The following is a 9,269-nucleotide window of genomic DNA, read 5'->3' on the forward strand; positions in this document are numbered from 1 at the left end:
CACATAATTCTCCAGCAAATCCCAAGCCATCCCGGGAACAGCGGCCTCCAGTCTGCCACACGAATGTGCTACGCTGTGCCAACCCGGCAGGCTGGGCACATGAGCACAGGTCTCAGAGTCTTGACGATGCAGTGAAGCAGGCTTTGTGCACAGTGAGACTGAAGGAGAAAACTGAGTAGTATATTGAAGCTCACACAGGCTGGCAAAGCTCCTCGCGCTCTGATGTGTTAGAAACATCCAAGCAAATGAGATGTGATACTTGGGTGTGAGTGTGTGGCTGTAAAGACTCAATCCTGCCAAGTGTCAAACGCTGCTGTGGTCCATCCCCCGGTCAATGGGAGCTGCTGGCCCAGCACCAGGCAGGATGGAGCTGCCAAGGCTCCAGGCACCAAGTAGCAGCGTGTGAGAAGTCGCATCGTGAGCACGCTGAGATGTTCACAACAGATCTTTCCAACAGTGAAAACTGCCTTTTCTCCTGCTCCCGCATTTAGCTAGCACCTGTCAAAGAACATTAGAAGGGGGAAGATGACATGGAATTAAGAAAAAGATTTCTTGTGGCCAGAGAATGGTGGTGAAGCCCACTGTGCTGCCAGTCTGCTTTCTGCATCGGAGAGCTGCTTTGTTAGTAAAGAAAAAAAATCAGCAGCAATCCCAACACTGCACGTGTTTCTGCTGCTGGGTGTTGCAGGTATTTTAATCCACAAAGAAAATGAGTATATTTCATGTAAATTGATATCAAAGTGACACGCCATCCGTCAGCTCGCTAATTTAGGGGCTGGTATGCAGATGGAGAATGCTTGCTGCTTCCTCACAGTCAAACCCCTCTGCATTCAGCATCTCACAATCAGCATCCAGGGTGACATGTGGCTTTCTGAAAACTTGGCCAGATCTTGTGCTGGTGTTTGTTTTGTTGCAGATCAGCACAAGGAGAGCTAGCAAGAGTTGGTGCTGGACTGGAACATGGGGGATATTGGAGAAATCCGCACGCGCACCTCTGGCAGCCCCTTTCAAAGCAATTCTGCAATGCCTCAAAACAAACCGGTTCTGAAGTCTTTCAGACATTATCTCCGAGCAATTTGGGCAGTAGGCTTTACCATTTTCATCAGTTCTTGTGCAAATCCACAGATGGAGCCGGAAAACCTCCCAGCTCCATGTGAGAGTCCTCACTGGCAACATTGGCACCAATTTTTATGCCCTCCTGACCAGACAAAAAGAGACCTTTATTAGTGGAATGCAATGACATTCTTCCTGGCCCTCAGAGGAGAAGAAGGGCTCCGATTTAGGAGACCTACATTTTAGTTTAATATCTCTACTACAGGATTTTTCACTGTAACCCTTTTGTCATTAAAAGAAAATAACTCCATCCTTGCCTTGTAAAATGCTTTAAAATTAGTCCAGACCTCCTTTTGGAATCACTGTCATCTGAGTACAGATCATTTTTCCTTGTGGAAGCACTTCGGATTATTATTTTCTTTTTTCCTGGGAATCTCTTCCTTTGGAAACAATAAAACCAGCTCTCTCTTTCTTAACTGTTTGGCTGAAGTCAAAGATAATTTTCCACAATTTATTTTTCATTCTATTTTTTTTCTTTATTCCTTAAGGTTTCATCGTCTTTATGCCAGTGAAACTATGCACTTCAAATTCTCATCCCAAGGTTTTGAGTTGATTTTCATGGCAGATACAAGCAGCGATGCCTGCACTGATCTCAGCTGTGGTTTATTTTTATTCTTATATATCAGCAGCTATTTGTCATGCTACCTTGCAGTGTGGGACTCACATTTATATGGTTTGGGGAGATGTAACTCATTTTCTGTTTAATCCACTGTCTGTCAAAGGGAGAGATTTAAGATAGAATACCGTGGGCTTTCTGACGTGGCTCACAATTTTTTTATATGTGTATTTATTTATTTTTCGTGCAGACTATGTCATTTGTTAGGTTGAGTGCAAAAGAAAGTTGGTTTTCCAGTCAATGTAATTTGAGACAAATTTTCAGCGTGCAATGGGCTTTAGACACGATTTGGCAAGGTTCTGGAATATTAACAATGTCCTCGTGAACCAATTGCACTGTCACTACCATTCTGCTGCTAGGAAGGCCTTGGCAAGTTACTTCCCTCTGTATGTTCACAGGTTTAAAAAGGAAGAAACTGATGATTAAAAGAAGATGGTGCTCTAAGCAACTTGGTAGAGCTGTAGGTGTCCCTGTTCCTGGCAGGGGAGTTGGAATGGGTGACCTTTAAGGGTCCCTTCCAACTCAATTCTGTGATTCTGTGAGTCTGTGAGAATGAATGCTGTTCTTGGCAAAGTGCTTTGAGATTTGTGGACCAACACTGTGGGTCTCACAGGGAATTGTGGACACAGAGCTCAGCAAGCAAGAGGAAGGTGAGCACGCGGATGGAAAGCAGTGGCATTCAGAACAGTGACAGTGGAGGATGATGGTTGAAATATGAAAACCCTATGCTTTGTGTAGTCCTCATGAGAAGCAGATGCTGCTACCAGGCTGCAAAGTGGGGGGCTGCAGCTTGCTCGCAGTTGGCAGCGAGGAGGAGCTGGGAGCCTCCAGGTTCACTCTTCCACCCAAGCTGTCAGCACCCCCCATGTCAGACATGCGGAGGTGACTTGCATCCATCTGACGTGACAGGAACCAGGAACAGCTCCCTGCCGCTCCAACGTGATACAAAAATCACTCCCAGTCTTTCTTAAAAAGAACAATGATGGAGGTGTGATTCTTTCATCGAAAGAGACATCCGTGGGGTGTCAGCTAGAGAAAGACCGATCCCTGCAGCCCATACTACAGGAAGCCTTGCTATGGCTGAGGACAGCCTGCGTCAGTGAGCTGGTGGTTATTTTGGGTGGTCGCCGTATGTCTGGTGTGTCTCTGACTCTAAATGGGACTTCTGTGTTTCTGAAGTCTGAAAAAAAAATACTCACTTGGTGTGACAACAGATTTGCAGTTTCCTGAAAAAGAATTTGGCTTGGGAAATTGTCCTTGATATGGGAAGGAATGAAAATCACAGAGTTGTTGGAAGGGACCCCTGGTGATCATCTAGTCCAACCTCCTCCTAGGGTTGGTTCCCTATGATATGGATAGGGCAGTCGGCAGGCTGGGCACATGAGCACAGGTCTCAGAGGCTTGACGATGCAGTGCAGCAGGCTTTGTGCAGAGTGAGACTGAAGGAGAAAACTGTCTTTGTCCCAGAATGATACCATGAGACATTGAAATTCAGATGCAAAACTTGTAGCATCACTTAGATCAGAGAGCAACACTCAGGTCTCAGGAATCCTTCTGGCCAACTGGGCTCACTGGTGATGCAGAGCTGTGATAAATTCATCTGAACCTGAGCCCTTCAGGAGCTGATGGATATTCTGTTAGCCTAGAGGAGGAAAATAAATACCCAGGAACGAACGTGAGGTTGCTGCTTTTCCTTGAGGTTCTGCTTCCACAGCCTATAAATTTGCAGGCTCCAAATGCCACGAGATGCAACTTTCAGGAGAGAGAATGTACAGAGCACTGATGAGATGACAGTAAACAAAAGAATTAGGCTGTATTACCAGGAAGCTCTCAAAGAAGCAAGTTCTGAAACTGCTTCCCATGAGATTTGCACCAGACGGTGATATAAAGTATGCTCTTGAGAGCATTCCTTCATTGTCAGGAGGACAGACTGTAGAAAGCCAGCTCTGAGAGATCTTCTCCATCATTTCTATGAGTCAGTATGCTTAGGTGCTGTCAGAAGCACGTCAGAAAAGCATTTCTTCTGGATTAGACACTTGTTATCAGTCTGGAGTACCAGGCAATTGATGGTGCGGATTCATTGATACACTGGACAAGGTACACGAAGGCTGTGAACATTTGTCAGCCTTGGCTGAGCCTCCTTCCAGACAAACTCCAGTACCCTTGTCACTTTAAGGGAGTTTATTACTTCTTAGTGAAAAGCAAGGGAGGAAATATAACAGATGAAAGGAGACTTGTGAGGCATTTCAAACCTGGCTGCATAAACCTGGTGAAAAAAGAAGCAGATGAATTTCGAAAGCGTGCTTTGGAATCATTTGTGCTGTGGATGCATAGAAAGCTCATGGGTTTCTTAAGCTGCTTCACGCCCTTACCACGCTCTCCTGAACCTCCAGCATGGCTGACCCAAAACTCTATAAATCATTCAATGCCATTTATCTACCTTTCAGCACTCTCTAGCGAACTGGTTACACATCAGCCCCTGGCAAAAGCAGTGCATGAAAGCAGCATGGAGGGCATTGCAAAACAGATGCAGCAGGGAGGGGGGGGGGGGCAGCAGAGCTGCCTTTACAGCCCTATTTCCCTTTGCTTATGGTGGTGCTTAGCAAAGCCAAGCTCAGATCTTCCTTCTGATCTCAGCAGTCTAATTGGGTCATGCAAAATTTGGGTTTTGACTTTGGAAAAGCTGTGTTATTTGAGTTAATTAGATGTGGCTATTCCCTGTCTGTAAGCATCTGCAGATGAGAGAGCAGGAATACACCGATGACTTGCAGGAAGCATTTACTGTTTGACTGAGAAATTCTTGTGACAGTGCACACGACCCTTTGGCTTATTTGCCCTGTGTCATTAGTCCTCTGAATTTGTGACCTGAGAGCAGCTGGTTCTGAGAGTCAGGCTGTGCCAGGGCAGACCTGGCTCCAGGAGGGTATTGCCAAGCCAGTTGAGGAATAATGAGTGGGACTGGAGAACTCCAGCTTTAAGCAAAGGCAACAGCAATAGTGGCATAACCTGAAAGATGGCTGTACAGGGGAAGGAAAATGACCTTGTTGTCATTAAAATGGCGTTTGGGAATCTGTATCTTGGTGCAGCCTGGGCAGGACATCCATGAGTGACAATGGCCATTGCCACTGGCTGCCATGCTCACTGTATTGAAGCTGGAAGAAGCAGTTAAGGGCTCCTGACTCCCAGAAGCATCCTCAATTGACTTCTCTCATTGACAACACTTTTAGGTTTAGGTTGTGGCTTAGCTGTCTAAAGCACATTGCATGTCTAGGCTGACACATCTGATACTTGAAAAAGGGCTGGGAGCTCACACTGCCAGGCGTTAACTCTTCAAGCTGCAATTCATCACTTGTCATTACCCACCAATTTTTATTTTTACTTCTTATTTTTTATCAGTGTTTCCATGTGAAAATAAAGGACAGAAACATGACTGGGAGTTGGGGCAGTCTGCTCAGGACCTGACTTGAGGATCTTCACTCATGCCTCACCCCAACACTTTGAACAAATTAGGTACCTGCATTCGGTTCTGGAAGCCCAAGGTTGTCAGGAGATGGGCCAGGATAAAGTTACTCGTGCAGGCTGTGGGAAACTGTAAGGTAAAGCAGCCTTCCAGTCCAACCCAAATGCCTCCTTGCTGTCAGCAGGAGGAGGAGCTGGCATAGAAACTCAATTCCTTTGGGTTGGGAAGGTGCCCTCCATAGACACTGCAGGAGAGCAGAGGAGGAGCTGGAGAAAAAGCCCTTGTTGTCAGACCTGGGGAAAAGAGGACTTGAAGGAAGAAGTTCTTCAGGGCTTGCTCCTAAAGTAAGCAGATCTCATGTTGGATTGGATTTCGTAAGGAGCATCTTAGCAGGGGGATCCCAGTGTGTAACTGGGGTAATGTATAAGGGTGTGAGGATAAGGGGAAGTTAAAGGAGAGAAGGCTCACCAGGTGGGAAGACAGGAATCTGGTGTGGATGATGCGTAGGACTGCAGCACCACAAGGAGAAGCTGCAAGGGAGGAATAGGAATCACTCAAGGCTTCAGCTATAGGGCCAGGAGCTGGGACACTGAGCTCTAATCACAGTTTCTGCAGGGACAGTCAGTGTGGCCTGAAGCAAGACAGCTGTGTCCTGATCCCCAAAAGTACCTACAGACCTAATAAGGCAACAGATAGTAGAACCAGAGCTTTACTGCCTGGATGTTTTCTCCCTTTGAAAAAGAAATAATACTTTGTTGCCTCACACAGCTGTGATCAAACTTAATTCTCAAATGTTTGCAAAAGGCTTTGAAGGGAAGTGCCAAGTCTTATGGAAAAAAAGCTCTTATCAGAGAATTCCTATGCCTGTATCCAGCAGAGCATCGGGGTAGCCCAAGTAAATCCGATGGCTCTCCAGTTGGCTTTGGCTGAAAAGGCTGAAGATAAAAGTTATTCAGGGCTCAAACTGTGCTTTTAGGCATGTATGAAGCTGGTGAGCATGTTAGTTTAGCTATGAAATGGAGCACTGAGATGGGTGTCATCTCCTTGCAGACTCAGAAATGACATGCACCCCTTTTGGACTCGCACAACAGGCTGCTCGTTTGATGTCACCTGTCTTTAAATTTCTTAGGATCAATATAAGCTATTCAGTAGGAGTAGTAGGTGTAGCAGAAATGCTAAGTCACAGCCTGAATCGGTGATTGAGCACCTGGTGGTAAGGCAGGGCCAACCCAGGGGAGCTCAGGTGCATGCAGTGCACCCGAGTGACTGGAAGGGATGGAGGCAGGATCCACCCCTTCCCAGACTTCATTTAAGGGCTGGCAGTGGAGATAAAGGTGTCTTGCTGGAGGTCTGTCTATACTTGAGGCCTTCTGAAGGTAAGCAGCTTCTTTCCTTTGTTTCTGTGCCTATGGCTGTTACATTTGAGCAAATACTCACTTGCTGCAGCCTAGGAACTTGCTGCTCTGTTGTCGTTGCTGTGCTTTCCACTGCAGAGTAGGCACTGAGTTAGTGCTAGGCAGATAAGCCCCTAATGGGTCACCCTCTTTTTTACAGATGTCAGAAGCCTATAGATGAACTTCAAATACTAAATGCCCTTTGATTGAAAGTTTACTGCAGTTTGGGACAGCAGTTTCTGTAGAGTCTCTCCATGCTTGTTCCCAAAACAGAAGCCTTGATTCTGGAAATAAAAACTAATGTGCTACATCCACTGCTAAAGTGGTAGAATAATTTTGAGATGCAGAAATATCAGGATCGTTATGAGCGCTGTTAGTTAACCATAAAAACCTGAAATTGTGGAACCCAGAAGACATCTGCCTTGTGTCTGGTTCTCTCTTTTTATATCCTGTAGGCAATAAGACTGTATTGTAGGCCTCCAGTCTGTCTTTGGTGCATTCAGTTGCCCTCATATAAATATATGACACAACGTATTTCTTCATGGTGAGCTTTGACGAGACAAGATTGCAGTAATGGTCAAAGGCAAAAAAAAAAAACATTAATACAATAAATAACTCTTCACGTTTCAGTGCAGCAACTCAAAGCTTTTAATTCACACTGCATCCTTGCAGAAGAATGTACAAATAGGGGGTGAATGAGGCATTCAAAAGGAAGCCAATTGCCCAAAATCTTTAGCATAGTCAGTAACACAGTCTTGAACTCCTGCTCTGCTCTTAATTGTGAACAGACATTTTCATTCTTTGTGGATAGAGTAGCCTGTATAAGTATAAAATATTAACGTTCTCTTGCTCCTTTGAATGTCTCCAGTATGAATTCTTCAGGCAAGGACTATCTCTTACTGTGTTTTTAAGGAGGAGAAAGTCAAGCAGAAGAAATCATGGGTTCGAAAGGATGACATAATAACTGTTTGTGACATTCTCAGACACTTCAGTAATACGAATACTCTAGTTGGAGAAATTTGTACATTTTAATGCAAGTACAAATTTACTTCAGATGTTTCTGTGCTTCTCTCAGTAGATTCAGGCACCTTCCAGACTGCGTGAAGCTCAGGGTAATTCACTGAGTGCAGTGCACTGAGGTTAGGCTTAAAAGCATCTCTTCTCTTACAGTTATGGCACAGTGTAATTCCAGATCTGAGAACCCTCCTTGGGATTATTCTTCAGAGGAAAGGTAGGCAACAGCCCTGGCATAACATCTGACTAAAACAATCTGCCATGGGACTTTCCTTTTTTTTCAATTACAAGAGGTGATGGCCATAAGTTGTGCCAGGGGAGAGTCAGGTTGAATATTAGGTGAACATACCTTCTCAGAAAGAGTGGGATTGCTTTGGAACAAGTGATGGGGCCTCCACCTCTGGAGGTGTTCCAGGACTGTGGAGATGAGGCACTGAAGGACGTGATCAGTGGGCACAGTGGGGATGGTTTGGGGTTGGATTTGGGAATCGTAGAGGTCTTTTTCAACTTTAAATGATTCTATGAAGATGGACAGCTCAGGACCAGAGCTCGGCTCTGCTTCTACCTCTGTGTATCCAGTGGGAACATGACTCTGTGCCTCTGCCTCAGTTTCTCCAGTTGTTAAACTGTAGATCTGTAAAGCTTCATGCAGAAGTCCAGAGTTTTGATTGTGAAACCCAGAGTCAAGGACAAATTTGAGTGATGCCCAGCAGGGTTGGGTTTATTTCAGTAGATGTGTCCCAGTGATCACTTCAGGATCTGTGCCTTTCCCTGCACAGCTCTTTGCAGATCATCAGTGACGTGACTGAGTCAAAGCTCAGGGTATCTCTGGATGTGTGTTCAATTTTTCAGTCCCTGCTTTGAAGAGCTCTGATCCAAATCACTTTTTGCCTTTTGTGTAGTGAGGCACAGTGTAATTAAGATACTAGCAGATGTTCTCCAGAGTTGGAGTGACAGAGCCACGGACTGACCCCAAATCCCTTCTGCCCTTGTTTTTCCCCCGTGCTTCAGCCACAAGGCGATTCTTCCTCTCATTTGTCTGCAGAGACATTTATATAACATGAGTACTGAAGTGTGTCCATTACGCAGCCTCCTCTTTCATCTACAGCAATTGCATTCAGATCTATCTTAAATCAAGCCCAAAAGCCTTGAGAATTTTTGCTAGCGCATCATCTGTCAGAGGTCTTTCTTCCCGAATAAATTTGTGTACACCCAGAGCACACCAAGGGAAGGATCAAATTAATTGACTTTTCCTTCTAACAAAACATTTTTCGGAACGGGACATCAAAATGATCATCTGACACAAATCATCTGTTTCTTTTCTCTTTCCCCATCCTTTTTATGGAAGGAAAAACAAAGGCATTCTTTAGGATGATATTTGCAGTGTCATTGTCTCCAGTGCAATCATGACATTTCATCATGGAGCAACACCTCCTGCCTTTCCAATTACATTAAATTTTCAAGATGTCTCAGAGTCAGCCCAGAGCAAACTAGATCAGATGGATGCCTGGCTGCAAATATTTCCAGCCCCCCTTAAAGGACTGTGAAAGATTTAGGTTCCTTTAGTGTAAACTGTGTTAGACAATACATTTGTTCTATTCTCTTGGTGCCAGCAAAGTCCCAGGACCAGACTGGAATGGAGGAGAGGCAGATGGGAGTGAAGTGGTGATGA

The sequence above is a fragment of the Tetrao urogallus genome, assembly GCF_951394365.1.
Source record: "Tetrao urogallus genome assembly, chromosome: 27".
Lineage (NCBI taxonomy): Eukaryota > Metazoa > Chordata > Aves > Galliformes > Phasianidae > Tetrao > Tetrao urogallus.